General features: G+C 43.0%; 1 long non-coding RNA gene across 3 annotated transcripts in view; it reads left to right on the top strand.

Annotated features, from left to right (window-relative positions):
• LOC133099396 (uncharacterized) overlaps positions 1-15,951 on the top strand; it is a 49,826-nt gene that overhangs the window by 1,532 nt on the left and 32,343 nt on the right. For all 3 annotated transcript variants that reach the window (XR_009702330.1, XR_009702328.1, XR_009702329.1), the window contains one exon: positions 380-543. This is a non-coding gene — a long non-coding RNA (uncharacterized LOC133099396). The remainder of the gene's footprint in view (positions 1-379; positions 544-15,951) is intronic.

Raw genomic sequence — 15,951 nt, 5'->3', positions numbered from 1 at the left:
CACGCCTTCAGCTTTTGCACCGAAAAACTTCTCCAAAGGGCTTCGTGCAGGGTGGGCCGGCACCCCGTCTCCAAAGGGCTTTGTGCAGGGTGGGCCGGCACCCCGTCTGAAGTAGAGTGGCGTTTTCTTCTGAAACACTTGGCAACGTCTTGGATTGATCTCACTGAGAGACAAGCACCCCAGCACCCTAGCACCTCCTCTTTCTAGACACCGAAATCTACGTGAGAAATACAGGCCATTAAAAAGCAACGTCAAATTGTATAGTCTTCTGCGGTTTCCAACAGATTTTCAAGTATATATAATGTTTAATCCTCACAGCAATCGTCATACGTAGGTTTTGCTGTTATTCCCACCGTCGTTTTTATTATTCCCATTTCAGAGATGAGGAAAGTCAGGAAGATGCGAATGAGGCCCAGAAAGTTTTGTGCTGAGATTTGAAGAAGGAGAAGTAAAAGAAGGCGGAATGCTTACCCTGGGAGGGGAACGGCAGCGACAGAGCAAGTCTCAGGAAGGGCCTGGAGTGTGTGAGGGCAGGTGCACAAGGTAATACCTGGAGAAGGATCAGGGTGGGAATAAAGCAGTCAAACAAATCCCGCGGACCTCTCCTAGGGCATTTAATCGGAGAGTCGATAAGGGACCTCTAGGCCAGTCCTTACTGCTTCCCAGGGGACTGAGGTGGCAGCCCTGGCACAAAATACAGCTCTTCTTGTATTACTCTCTTGTCTCTTCTCCGTTTCCTCCCTTTTTGTACTTTTCTGTTTTTCATTTTATATTTAAAAATTATCATCCTCTCACCCCACCCCCTCCCTGGGACCGGAGGATCAATTAACCACCCAATGGCTGTGGGACCCTGAGGGCCCAGGGCTAGATGCTTGGAGAGGGTGTGAGAAAATATACAAAGATGAACTTTGTAGGAGTCCTCTCCTCTGTTTTGGCTTTGGGCAGGGTCACTTTCTGTGGCATCTGCAGCCTCCCACCTTCTCCTGGGCTAGTAGAGACTTGCCCTTGGGTTGGTGGAATATATACACCTTTCTTCCACACTAGATTAAATAATACTGCTGGGAGGATTTTATGAAACCAGAATCCTGCACACAGGTGAAACAAACAAACGGAGACAGTATGAGGAACCTTTAATTATTAACCTGGTGTAGGTGATTCTGAGGAATTCAAATTCCAGGCGAAGAGGGTTTTATTTCAGCCCTGAGCTGTTTGGGGGACCAGATTCTGGCAGAAATGGCACTTGCGTGTGGTAGACCATGAGGGCTGAATGGGAACTTAGTTACTTAGCCCACAACTTATTTCAGAGCAAGAACACTGGACACAACTGAAAGACCTCTAGTCCAACTCGGATAATTCCAGTAGAGGAGAACTCACTACTGCACAAAGCACCCTTGCTCCCCTGTTAGATCATTCCAACTATATTAACAAAATTCGTCTTGCCCCCCCCCCCCGACCCTGAAACTTGCACCTCTTCTAGTATTCCCATTTCATCCTCCATACGGTTAGCAAGTCAGCTTGGCTGCTTCACTCCTCTGCCACATCTCAGTTCCAACCCATCAGCAGGTCCTGCTGAATTCGTCCATTCCTACGACCACCATCGTAATCTTGTAACCAAGCAGGACCCCATGGGGCCTTCCCAGGACAGGCCTTCCCCCAGGTCCTCTGCTTTAGCTCCTCTCCGAAGTACCTAGATAATAGTGGATTTGATGCACATTTCCTGAGTTGTTTTGCAGATGTAAAAAACCCCCCTCTCCAACAAACAGAAGATGTTAACCTTGAGCACACAGCCCCAGGCCTCCTGGAGCCTAAGGACTGATAATGTTAACCCCTGTACACCACCCTGCTACCTCACCATCAGACAATCAGAGAATTGATAAGCTGATAAGCTGATCACATACCCTGAGGCTCCCCCTGCCACCCTGGCTTTTAAAAGTGCTTTGCCTACCTTCGACCTTCGGGGAGCTCGGGGCTTTTTAGGGCGTGAGGCTCCTCATCTCCTTGCATGGCCCCGATGTTTCAGTTTGTTTGGCCTCACTGTGCATCGGGCACACGAACTTGCGTTAACAGTCTAAGACACCAACCAATACCTTGTACCCGGAGAACTGTAACACCACTTACCTGGTTCCCCGAATATACCCCCCGCCCTTCTCTTCACTCTCTGCATGGTAGCTGGAGTTATAATGCATAGTGATCTTATCACACAACAATGGCTTCCTATTGTTTTTAGGATAAAATCTCAAACTTTTACCATGGCTTTCACAGCTACAAATGTGGGCCTGTTCAATACATAGCTTCAGCTTCAACTCTCATTATACTCTTTCAAGGAACATGCCAGATGCAGATGTTTTTTTTCACATTTTCTAAAATGCCACACTCTTTCCTCCAGTGCACACATTACTCTGTATATGTATACATTGTTCCTTAGCTAATTCCTCTCAATCGACACATCTCTTCTACATAATATATGTATTTAAAGAGAAAAACCAGGGCTTCCCGGTGGTTCAGTGGTTAAGAATCCACCTGCCAATGCAGGGGACACGGGTTCGAGCCCTTGTTTGGGAAGATCCCATATGCTACAGAACAACTAAGCCCGTGCGCCACAACTACTGAGCCTGCACTCTAGAGCCCACGAGCCACAACTGAGCCCGTGTGCCACAACTACTGAAGCCCATGAGCCTGGAGCCCGTGCTCTGCAACAAGAGAAGCCACTGCAGTGAAGAAACCCGCGCACCGCAAGGAAGAGTAGCCCCCGCTCCCTGCAACTAGAGAAAGCCCGCGCGCAGCAAGGAAGACCCAACACAGCCAAAAATTAATAATTAACATAATAATAATAATAATAAAATAAAGAGAAAAACCCCAAGCCCAAATGGCGTCAATTTTCCTAAAGCCCATGGTACCAAACCTAGATTTAATACCTGACCTAATTGCAGTTTCGACCTTTACCGGGAATGTAATCTTAATCAGCCAGTTTGGAAGTTTCTGGTCAGCAATAATAATAATCTGTCACATGGACCCTCTCCATTCCCCACCCCATCCCGCCCCAGGAAGAAGATGCAGTCTGCATGATGAAACCCTTGCTGTCACTTCCCCCCACAGAAGAAGGTGTCCTGGCCTAAAAATAATCCTTTCTATTCTTTTATTAAACATCCCTTGCCCGCCCCCCCTTCTTCCTATAAAACCTTCCATTTTGTACAGCCCCTCAGAGCACACTTCTCATTGCTAGATAGGATGCTACCTGATTCAGGAATCGAATAAACTGAATTAGATCCTCAGATTTACTGAGTTGAGTTTTGTTTTTTTAACAATATACATGAACATTATGAGATATAATTCACATACCATACAATGCACCCATTTAAAGTGTTACAGTTCAGTGTTTTTTAGTATATGCAGAGTTGTGCAGTCATCACCACAGCCAATTTTTTTTTTAATTAATTAATTTATTTATATTTATTTTTGGGTCTTCGTTTCTGTGCGAGGGCTTTCTCCAGTTGCGGCGAGCGGGGGCCACTCTTCATCGTGGTGCGCGGGCCTCTCACTATCGCGGCCTCTCGTTGCGGAGCACAGGCTCCAAACACGCAGGCTCAGTAGTTGTGGCTCACGGGCAAAGTTGCTCCGCGGCATGTGGGATCTTCCCAGACCAGGGCTCGAACCCGTGTCCCCTGCATTGGCAGGCGGATTCTCAACCACTGCACCACCAGGGAGGCCCCACAGTCAATTTTTGAACATTCTCGTAACCCCAAGAAGAAACTCTTACCATTAGCAGTCACTCTCCCTTCCTCCCCAACTCCTCAGCCCTAGGCAACCACTAATCTGTATACTTTCTGCTTCTATAGATTTGCCCATTCTGGACGTTTCATATAAATGGAATTCAGCTCTCTTTTTGACAACCACTCATTCAAGGCCTCCTCCCCTGTTTCCCCTGACTGTGTTAGATCCCATGGTATGGATTCTTAGAGCTCCCTGCATTTCTCCAACACTCTTCTAATTACCACTGTAGTTCCCTCTTATCATTCACCACTTTAATCCCAGAGCCTAGCACAGTGTCTAGCCCATAATAGGTATTTGATAAATGTTTAAGGAATGAATCATGATTAATGAAATAAATGAATATGGGGGCCAATTTTATCAGTTAGTAGAATGGCAACTTCCCAAGACCTGTGATGTCAGGGAAGAAGCTTGTGCTTCAGTAGACTTACCCATTCTTCTCCAAGATGCCAGAATATCCACAATTAAAGTCCATCCTTTTGATTTTTTTTTTTTGAATGTTTGTAGCAGCTTTATTCATAATTGTCAAATCTGGTCACAACATCCTTTTGATTTTTGAAGACTCGTTAGATCTTTAAGTTGCAACTGTTGAAATACAACTCATCTTCAGATGGGGAATTGGTGGTTTAATTTTTTTTTTTTAATTCAAGGAAGAAGGCGGTGCTTTGGTCTCAGTGATTTGATCTTAATGCTTTTGTTTGCTCTCAGCCCACCTCGCCTCCCACCACAACACTATTTTTCTTCCTCTTCACAGGATTCACAGCCAGACTTCTCAAACCTAAATGTTATCCGCACTCACTGTTCTTTGTTCTTGCTTCTCCTTCTTTACTTCTCATCCCCTCTAATTTGATCTTCCCTTCACTCTACCTTCTTACTGTCACCAATTATTTCTATGTTGCTAATCCAGAGGATATTTATTTGCACTCTCATCTTAGTGGATTTTTTTTTTGGGGGGGTGTGCCACACAGCTTGTGGAATCTTAGTTCCCTGATCAGGGGTTGAACCCCGGGCCCACGGCAGTGAAAGCGCCAAGTCCTAACCACTGGACCGCAAGGGAATTCCCCATCTTACTGGACTTTTGAGCAGCATTTGGACTTGTTGAGTACTCGATCAAACTTGAAACACTCTCTCCCTTGTCTTTGCTGACATTCTCAATGTGCATGCAGGGTTGAGAACTAGTGTTTATACTATCATCCGGGACCAGTGAGTCTCAAAAATGTGGTCTCCAGCCTGCAGCATTAGCGTCACCTGTCAAATTGTTAGAAATGTGAATTCTTAAGTCATATCTAGACCTACTGATTCAGAAACTCTGGGGTAGTGGCCCAGCGATCTGTGTTTAAATGAACTCTCCAGGTAATTCAGACCCTTGCTCAAGTTTAAGAACTGGTGCCCAGGCAAACCTGTCTACTCACATAAACTCTTTGAGCCATTCTTTTTTTTTTTTAATGCACTTTTAAAAAAATTTATTTTTATTTTTGGCTGCATCGGGTGTTAGTTATGGCACATGGGCTTCTCTCTAGTTGTGGCGTGTGGGTTTTCTCTCTCTAGTTGTGGCACGTGGGCTCAGTAGTTGTGGCACGCGGGCTTAGTTGCCCTGCAGTATGTGGAATCTTATATCCCCAAGCAGGGATCGAACCCACATCTCCTGCATTGGAAGGCAGATTCTTTACCACTGGACCACCCAAGCCACTGATTCTTAAATGCACGCTGCTAGCCCATATCTCTCTACCCAGCTCCAGATGTGCCTGTCTAACTGCCTACTAGTTCCACTTTGCTTGGTTGTCTCAGAAATACCTCAGACTCAACATGTCCAAGATAGACGAATGGCCTTCTATAGACAGTGTTCTTGCTCACTGTTTTCTAATCACCGAAGGGTACCATTTTAGAACCAGGCACAAAAATCAGAACCCAGGGTCATCTCTGACACCTCCCTCTCTCGATTTATTATTAAATTATGTCAGTTTTGCTTTCCAGGTTTCTTTTAATATAAACATCTTCTTTATTGTGGAGAATTTCAAACATATAAAATATAGAAAGAACAGTTAAAAACATATAAACATGTACCTAACACCCAAGCCCCCAAATCCAGTCAATGGCCAACATTGCCTCGTCCATACCCCCATCAATTTTTTCCCCTTCCCATATTATTTTGAAGAAAAGTCCAGCTATCATATGATTTTCTATGTAAAGAGTCTGTATTTCTAAAAGAGTTCAAAAAAACTCCCAATGCCATAATCACAAATTTAAAATAACAATGATTTCTTAATGTCATAAAATATCCTGTTAGTATACACATTTCCAATAGACTCATAAATGTTACATTTTTTTTTAACCAAATGTTTCAGTGAGGAGCTATACTGTGTTTGGTTGGTACATTTTTTTTTTTAATTAAAAAATAAATTTTTTTTGGAGTGTTGTTGATTTATAATGTTGTGTTAGTTTCAGGTATACAGCAAAGTGAATCAGTTATACATGTACATCTATCCACTCTTTTTTAGATTCTTTTTGGGTTGGTACATTTTTGAAAGTCCTCTGTATTTATTTTTTCTTTCTTTCTTTTCCCTTTTTTTGTTTTTGTTTTTTGGTTTTTTTGCCACGCCACTAGGTGTGCGGGTTCTCAGTTCCCTGACCAGGGATTGAACCCGGGCCATGGTAGTGAAAGCCCAGAATCCTAACCACTAGGCCGCCAGGGAACGCCTAGTATTTTTTTTTTTTTTAATTTAAGGAAGTTAGTTGTTTGTCCTTTAGTTTTTACCACAATACAGATTTTGTCAGTTGCATCCCCACGGCATACTTTAACGTGTTACCTTGTCCTCTGTTATTTTCTATAAATTGGTAGTAAGATCTAGATGTATTATCAGATTCGAGTTTAATTTTTTGGCAGGATACCTTCCTAGGTGGTGGTGTATTTTTCCATTAGGAGACACACAGTGTGTGCTTGTCTCTCTTTTTGTAGTGTTAACAGCTGTTGATGAATAATGCCTGCATCAATTCATTAATTAGGAGTTTTAAAATGGTGATATAATTCAATCATTCTTCATTTAGGAGCTGCAATATTTCTACAAGGGAAATCACCCCTCTTCAATTATTTGATTACCCGTTGGTATAGTTCATGTAAGAAAGCAGGATAAATGCTTGATTCTTTCCCTTTCACTATCTCTTAACCCTGTCTACTCTCATTTTCAACTGCCACCATCCTGATCCAAAATCCTTAACCTAACCTCCAAGATCTTGAACCTTTAGTGCCCTATTCATCTTGCAAGGTCCTGAATGATCTGGTCCCTGCCTGTTTCTCCAGCCTCATTTCATGCTATTTTCCTCTTCCTTTTCTCACTATATCCAAGCCTCAAAAAGCTTTTGATGACCCCTCTACCTGGAAAGCTTTCTCCAATGTCCTCTTCCCTTACTAACTCTTACATTGCTTTCTTAAGGAAGGCTAGATTGGTGTTCCAGTTATAATCTCTTATACCACCTTCTACTTGTCCTTCATAACAAGTCTTGTAGCTTGTATTAAGATTATTTCTGTGATTATTTGTTTAATATTTGCCTCCCCCACTAAACTATAAGATCAAAAAAGTCAGGCACCATGTCTATTTTGGTACCATATTTTTTCCTAAGCTTAATTTAATGCTCGGAATATAGTATGTGTGCAAAAAATAAATGTTGAATAACATTGAATTGAAGTCAGATTTGGGAAAAATAAAACATTTGTCTCGATTTGTAAAGAGTAAAGATAACTAACATTTATTGAGAGCAAGGTACTCTCCTACGTTCTTCTAATATTCATTATAACCTTATGAAGTAGATATTACAATTACCTCTAATTGACAGGTAAGGAACTGAAGAGAGAGTAAGCCATTTGCCCAAGTTCACATAGATAGTAAATGTCAGAGTCAGGATTGAAATCTAAGCAATCTGGGGACTTCCCTGGTGGCGCAATGGTTAAGAATCTGCCTGCCAATGCAGGGGACACAGGTTCGATTCCTGGTCTGGGAAGATCCCACATGCCGCGGAGCAACTAGGCCCGTGCGCCACAACTACTGAGCCCGTGAGCCACAACTACTGAAGCCCGTGTGCCTAGAGCCTGTGCTCCGCAACAAGAGAAGCCACCGCAACGAGAAGCCTGCGCATGGCAACGAAGAGTAGCCCCTGCTCGCCGCAACTAGAGAAAGCCCACTCACAGCAATGAAGACCCAATGCAGCCAAAAATAAATAAATAATTAATTAATTAAAAAAAAAAAGAAATCTAAGCAATCTGGCTCTAGAACCCCAGATATAAGGTTAAAACCCAAATATACTGCAGTTTGTAAGAACAACAACACAAATGTCTACACTGGAGAGGAACTGGCCTCAATTCTTTGAGTCCTAAATTCAAAAATGCCAGATAAGGGGCTTATTAGCATAGGTCAGGTCAGGTACTCATCCCTAAACCAACCAACCAAAATCAACACGATGGGCATCATGAATGCAAAGGGGCAATTTCCAGAAGAAGGGGGAATGCCAGGCAGGCAGTCTCATAGAGGGTACATGCATATTTCTTCCCATACATCCAGTATCATAAATTCCTTTGTCCAACATGATGCACTTTTCCCGCATAGAACAACAGATACCTTGCCTCCTCAATGAGAAACTATTCAAAGACATAACTAGCTACCACATCCATCTCTGATTCCCAGAATCTCTGTTTGACCATGTCTGGATATGATTGCACACAGTTTTGCAACCTATTGGCTAAATGACAAATCTAATTACTCTCAAAACAGTAGAGTCACAATCGTTTTCAAAGATTCTAAAGTCAGCTCCTGATGCTGAATTTACCTTGGGCCGGTGATAACCTCCAAGACCCATATTAGGCAAAGTTATCCCAGAGGCCACAGAGGAGAAAAGTGCATAGACCAAACTAAGAAGCTCAAATCCCACAGTTTATCAATAAAGTTTAAAACACATAGTGAGAAGTAAGGGGAAAGGTGGAGTATGTGAACACACATTGGATAAGCTACAAGCACGGTGGAAGAACCATACTGCCTGAGTCTGGATTATACAATGTTCATATTCCTGTTTTTTCCCCGTTGTGTTAGCTTTCCTCTCTGGTGGTGGGGCTTTATGGGAATCAGAGTTGCGTCTGAGCAAGGGGATCCCATAGACTGAAGGTACCTAGGGCCATCATACACACTTGTTTATTGGAATGATGCAGGGGCAAGTATACCTGGCAAATACCTGTATCAATTACCCTGATGAGTAGCTGTGTTTTTTTTTTTTTAAGTAATTTTATTTAATTAATTAATTTATTTACTTTTTGGCTGCGTTGGATTTTCGTTGCTGCGAGCGGGCTTTCTCTCTAGTTGCAGCGAGCGGGGGCTACTCTTCGTTGCGGTGCGCAGGCTTCTCATTGCGGTGGCTTCTCTTGTTGCGGAGCACAGGCTCTGGGCGCGCAAGCTTCAGTAGTTGCAGCACGCAGGCTCAGTAGTTGTGGTGCATAGGCTTAGTTGCTCTGCCGCATGTGGGATCTTCCCAGACCAGGAATTGAACCTGTGTCCCCTGCATTGGCAGGCAGATTCTTAACCACTGCGCCACCAGGGAAGTCCAGTAGCTGTGGTTTCACCTACATTTCTGGGGCAGAGGACAAGTGGGGTCAGAAGGGCATCATCTATGGGTGGCTCATAAACGTTGGATGCTTGGTGTGTCTCATGTATATTTAGTGAATCAGGAATATTTGGTATGTCTTGGTCCTTCCTTCCCTGTCTATCTAGTTCAGAACATGTACGCTCTACTTATTTGTATTTCTCTCCAACATTCCTCGCATGCCATTGGCTTCTATACTCGGTTTCATCTAGCCGGCTTGTTTTTTTGTCTTATTTTCTATAGTAAACATGGAAAATAACTAAATTATACAACAAACACGTTACAAATCTTACAAATCAGGTGTAGTTGAAATTACCTTGGAAGATCTCTTAAATCACCCATAGAGCACAATATGTTGTACTTATGAGCCACTGTGGAGGCTGACATGCCACCTCTCACTATGTCTGACCCAGTGGGTCTTCCCTCCAGTGTGGGGACAGATTGATCACTCCTCTGTTGAGTACCAGAGAAGGTTGTGGGCTTCTGTTTAGCGACTCGCACTAAGACTGCTGGGTGTCCACGAAACTGAGACCAGAAACCGAGTCCAACCAAGCAAATGACAGATTCCCGTCTCCCACCTCCTGCTTACTCTGAGCATCCACTCGCTGGATGAAACAATCAATGAAATATTGCCCAGTTGTGGGTAATAAAAAACCAGACTTCCCACAGTAGCCATCTAGATGGGGAAAAAGAAGTTCCCAACTCCCTTAGGCGTGTTTTTACCACTGGCTGCTAATCGTGCTCTATTTTCCTAGTCAATTCACTCTTTTGCTTTCCTACAGGACTATTTCCTAATGTCTCCTCTCCTGTCAAACCTCTAATACCTCTTCTTTACTCTCATTCACAGTTGATGACCCATAACATGAATGACCACGAATGTAGTGCCTGAGATCAACACAAATATATTGTCTTATAGTTCTATAGGTCAAAACGTCAACACAGGACTCACTGGGCTAAAATCAAGGTGTAGGCAAGGCTGTGTCCCTTTCTGGAAGCTCAAGGGGAGAACCCATTTCCTTGCTTTTTCGGGCTCTAGAGGCCACCTGCTTTCCTTGGCTCACGGTCTCCTGTCTGTAAAGTCAGCAACTCTCTGACCCTATATCCATTGTCACATGTTGCTCTGATACAATCTTCTGTTTCCCTCTTCCATTTTTGTTTGTTTGATTTTAGTAACAGCTTTATTGAAGATCTAATTCACATACTATATAATTCACCCATTTAAAGTGTACAATTCAGTCATCTTTAGTATATCCACAGAATTGTGCACCTTTCACCACTACCAATTACAGAACAGTTTTCATCATCCCCCAGAGAAACCCTGTACCCTTTAGCAGTCACCCTGTATTCTCCCCAGCCCCAAACCCTGGCAACCACTAATTTACTCTGTCTCTATGGATTTGCCTATTCTGGACATTTCATCTAAGTGGAATTATACAATACATGCTCGTTTGTGCCTGTCTTCTCTCACTTAGCATGTTTTTAAGGTTCCTCCATGTTGTAACATGTGGCAGTATTTCATTCCCCTCTTCCACTTTTAAGGACTCATGTAATTAGATTGGGCCTACCCAGATAATCCAGCATAATCTTCCCATCTCAGGGTCCTTACCGTTAATCACGTCTGCAAATTCCCTTTGACCATGTAAGTTAATATTCACAGGTTCCAGGGATTAGGATGTGACAACTTTGGGGGGCCATTACTCTGTCTACCACAATGACCATCCTTTCTATATCAGAAAGGAAAGAAAAGCAGTCAGAAGAGAATTTTGACAGACTCTTTATCACCACATCTACCCACCCATCCCCACTGTGTGGATCCAGGGACTCTGCCTTCCTTCCTGTGGGGTGGTTGAAACTCTCTTGCTCCCAGCATTTCCTTCATTTTGTTTCGTGTTTTTGTTTTTTTTTGCCCGCACCTCGCGGCATGTGGGATCTTAGTTCCCCAACCAGGGATCGAACCCGCACTCCCTGAAGTGGAAGCGCAGAGTCTTAACCACTGGACCGCCAGGGAAGTCCCAGCCCTTCCTTCAGAGACTGCCCCTTCCTCTGCTGCCAGCAAGGCCTCACTGCCACCTGGCACCAGGCCATGTCCTCTTGCTCACTCAGTAACACCCCTGGAGCTATCTCCCTGCTCTCTGCGTTATCATTTCCCCCCTTCTCCAGGATCATTGCAACTGGCATCAAAACAACTTGTAATTTCTCCCTTCTTAAATTCTTTCTTGACCTCTTCCTTCTCCTTCTACTGCCCATTTCTTTGCTCCCTTTTACAACAAAACTTCCTGAAAGATTTGTCTGCATTGTTTCCAATTCTTTCCCTTTAAAAATTTTTTTGTTGTTGCATGGTTAAATGTACATAATATAAAATTTGCCATTTTATCCGTTTTTAAGTGTACAGATCAGTGGCACTAAGAACATTCACACTGTTGTGCAATCATGACCATGTCGAGAACTTTCCAGAACTTTTAAATCATCCCAGACAGAAACTCTGTACACATTAAATGATAACTCCCAGTACCTCACCCCAGCCTCTGGTAACCACCATTTACTTTTTGTTTCTATGAATTTGAGCATTTTAAATGCCTCGTATAAGTGGAATCCTGCAATATTTGTCCTTTTTTGTCTAGTTTATTTCACTTAGTATAAGTTTTCAAGGTTCATCCATCTTGTAGTACGTATCAGAATTTCCTTCCTATTCCATTGTATGTATGTATATACCACATTGTGTTTATCCATTCATCTACTGATGGACATCTGGGTTGTTAACGCCTTTTGGCTAGCGTGAATAATGCTATTATGAACATTGACGTACAAGTATCTATTTGAGCTAGTTCTCTTAAATCCACTCCAGTTAGGCTTTTGCTCTCACTGCTCTACCCAAACAGCTTTTGTCCAGGTAACGGATCACCTCTGGATTGCTGTAGCCAACGGTCAATGCTCCGTCCTCACCTCGCTTAGTGCCATTTGGCTGAGTTGATCATTGCCTCTTTGGGATGCTCTTCACTTGACATCTGGGACACCACCACCCGCTCCCAGCTCTCCTCCCACCTTTCTAGGCACCCTGTCTTAGTCTCCTTTGCTAATCATCCTCACTGTCTCCTCCTCAGTCCTTGGACCTACTCTGTTTGCAGAGTAGGTTTGCACTCACTTCCTTGGTGGGTGATATCACCCTGTCTTATGGCTTTAAATATGCTGACAACTTCCAAATGTATCTCTCCAGCCTGGGCTTCTCCCTCGAATGTCAAACTCCAGTAATCTACCTGACATCTCTGTTTGAATATCAAGTGGGCATCTTCGATTTAACGTGCCCTACACTAAATTCCTCCTCATCCTTATCCTCCCCACCAAAACCCAATCCCCTCAGTACTTCTTAATTAATTTGTTGGATCTTTATCCTTCTAGTTGCTTAGGCAAAAAATCTTGGAATCATCCTTGATTCCTCTCTTTTGCTCCCACTCCACATTCAGTGCATTAACAAATTCTATTGGCACTTTCTTCAAAATATATACAGAATTTGACCATTTCTCACTACTTTCACTACTGCTACCTTGATAGGAGTTACCAGCATCTCTTGCCTGTATTATTTCCGTAACCTCCTAACTAGTTTCCCTGAGTCTGCTCTTACATCTCTTCAGCCAATTGTCAACATAGCAGCGGAGAGGTGCCATTAAAATATTAACATCTCAAGTCATCCCTCTACTCAGAATCCTCCAAAGGCTTTCCATCTAACTCAAAGTGAAATTCAGTGTCCTGGTAATGACTTACAAGACCCTACACAATCTCACCCCTCCTTAGTTCTGTGACCTTACTTCCCACAGTGCTCTATTCACTCACCTCTCTTTAGCCAACCTGGCGTCATTGCTTTTCTCAAACACACCAGGCATGTCTCTACCTGTACTTTCTATTTCCTCATTCCTTCACTGCCTTTATTAAGATGCCACCTTTTCAGTGAGAACTTTCCTGATAACCCTATCTAAAATTGTAATCCTGCCAGCATTTTACTTTTCTTCATTACACTGAAAACTTTCTAAGATACAATGTAATTTACTTACTTTATTTTATTATTTTCTTTTCTGCCAGTAGAATGTAAACTATATAGGGGAGGGATTTTTGTTTCTTTTGTTCATTGATGTATACACAGGACCTAAAACACTGCCTGGCACACAACATGTACTCAAAAAAGAAATGAAAAACCACAATTGATACAAGGCTGTCATGAGGGCAGTGAGTTGATGGTGAAGGCATCTGATACTCTCAATGTTTTCATCTAGATAGGAAGTAAAGTTACCTGCTGGGTCAGAGTTGTGGTGCATGGCTTGAAGAGAATGTTGCAGATTTGCAAGAGCACTTGTGGGAAATAGGAAAGGCCTCACAAACAAGGTCCCCAAGCCCCACAGAGGGTCTTGCTGAGGGTGAAAATCTGGAGATTTTCTCCAGAATCTAATAATAACTACATTTATTGAAAGTGTCAGGAGTTGTGCTGAGTGCTTTGCCTTTACTATTTTATTTTGTTCTTACAATAACTCTGAGATGCATATTATTATTTACATTTTACTGGAGAAAAATGAAGGCTTAGAGAAGTTAAATAACTTGCCCAGGGTTACTTGGCTAGTGAATGGCAGAGCTGGGATTCAAATTTAGCTGTTTTACTCCAAAGTCCATACTTGCACTGTGTTCATCATAGGCTTGCTATAAGAAAAGGGATTTTCAGATAGATCCAATCTTGAGTGTTTGCCACATGGGTGAGGCAGAATAAAAGAAGTCTACAGGTGGGTTGTAGGAAGTAGAGTGGTTGAATGGTGTACTGTGGATTCTAGTCTGGTTAGGGATGGCACCATAGCCATGAATGGAGTAAGGTTCCTGGACAAATGGAGAAATGAAGGAATTAGAGTCATTAATGAAGTAGCAATGTAAGGGGACGCCAGTCTTATCATCATGGCAGAATGAGCCAATGAGGATCTCTGTCACCCCTTTCCACTGCACAGGCATAGAAATGGTGTTCCTGGTGCCAAAAGTGAAAGAGGAACTAAAATCTGGATCTGTAAACTTGATTCATCAGCCAGGGAGATAACAAAGCAGTGTATATACTTTAGAGGCTAGGTACTGGGCTCACAACACTTGTATAAGGATAGGAGATAGAGCCTTAAGAGAGAACAAGGCAAGAAGCTGGAACTGAGATCCCTAAATCAAGCCAGGACTCTGATAAAATTACCCCCGCTATCTCAGTGAAAACTACAAACTTCCCAGGGAAGTAATAAGGAAATGTATTTCTGCCCCATGTTCAGATTTTGAATCTTAATTTTCCTTTTTATTAATGGGATTCCTGAAGAGGAGATATTAGTATAAAGGCTGGTCCTGGACAGTTTGTTATCCTGGACAGTGAAATCCTTTGTGTGCCTGGAAGATGCAGATATAAAGTCACTCTGTAGTATACCTCCATCAACCAGGAGACTCACGTGGGAAAACTAATCTCTATTGAAGATGAGTTTATACTCAAAATTCCAAACCACATGGGAAATGATCCATTATGCAGAGATTTATCCAAATCTAATTCTATCAATGGAGTTAGAACTCTGAAACCTTGTTTTTATAAAACAGTCTTGAAAAGATTATAAAATAAGTAGTTTGAAACTAACTAAAGAGATGAAAGAAGATATAGAAATCATAATGAGAGAACAGGACTCTGTGAAAATAGACTGGGTAGATTTGAAGAAGGGCCAAATAGTTTCTCAAAATGAAAAACATTTTTTTTGAAATGAAAACTGAATAAGTGGGCTAAACTATAGACTAACACATTAATGAATGATTTGTGAAGTGAAACATAGCCAAAAGGTAACTATCCAAATGATTGCACAAACAGGATGGAGACTATGAAAGAAAAGTGGAGATATAGAGGATATAGTAGCTTCCAGGAAAAGAAAGTAGAAAGAATGGGGGAGAGAGCTGAACCAAGATGGTGGAGTAGAAGGACGTACTCTCACTCCCTCTTGCGAGAACACCAGAATCACAACTAGCTGCTGGACAATCATCGACAGGAGGACACTGAAACTCACCAAAAAAGATACCCCACATCCAAAGACAAAGGAGAAGCCACAGTGAGACGGTAGGAGGGGCGCAATCACAGTAAAATCAAATCCCATAACTGCTGGGTGGGTGACTCATAGACTGGAGAATACTTATACCAGAGAAGTCCACTCACTGGAGTGAAGGTTCTGAGCCCCACGTCAGGCTTCCCAACCTGGGGATCCGGCAACTGGAGGAGGAATTCCTAGAGAATCAGTCCTTGAAGGCTAGTGGGATTTGATTGCAGGACTTTGACAGGACTGGGGGAAACAGAGACTCCACTCTTGGAGGGCACACACAAAGTAGTGTGTGCATTGGGACCCAGAGGAAGGAGCAGTGACCCCAGAGGAGACTGAACCAGACCTGCCTGCTAGTGTTGGAGGGTCTCCTGCAGAGACGGGGAGGTGGGGGGTGTGGCTGAGGCTCACCCTGGAGACAAGGACACTGGCAGCAGAAGTTCCGGGAAGTACTTCTTGGCGTGAGCCCTCCCAGAGTCTGCCATTA

Source organism: Eubalaena glacialis, chromosome 10, assembly GCF_028564815.1.
Source record: "Eubalaena glacialis isolate mEubGla1 chromosome 10, mEubGla1.1.hap2.+ XY, whole genome shotgun sequence".
Classification (NCBI taxonomy): domain Eukaryota; kingdom Metazoa; phylum Chordata; class Mammalia; order Artiodactyla; family Balaenidae; genus Eubalaena; species Eubalaena glacialis.
Note: the sequence above shows the minus strand (reverse complement) of the source record. Positions and strands in the feature narration are given on the sequence as shown.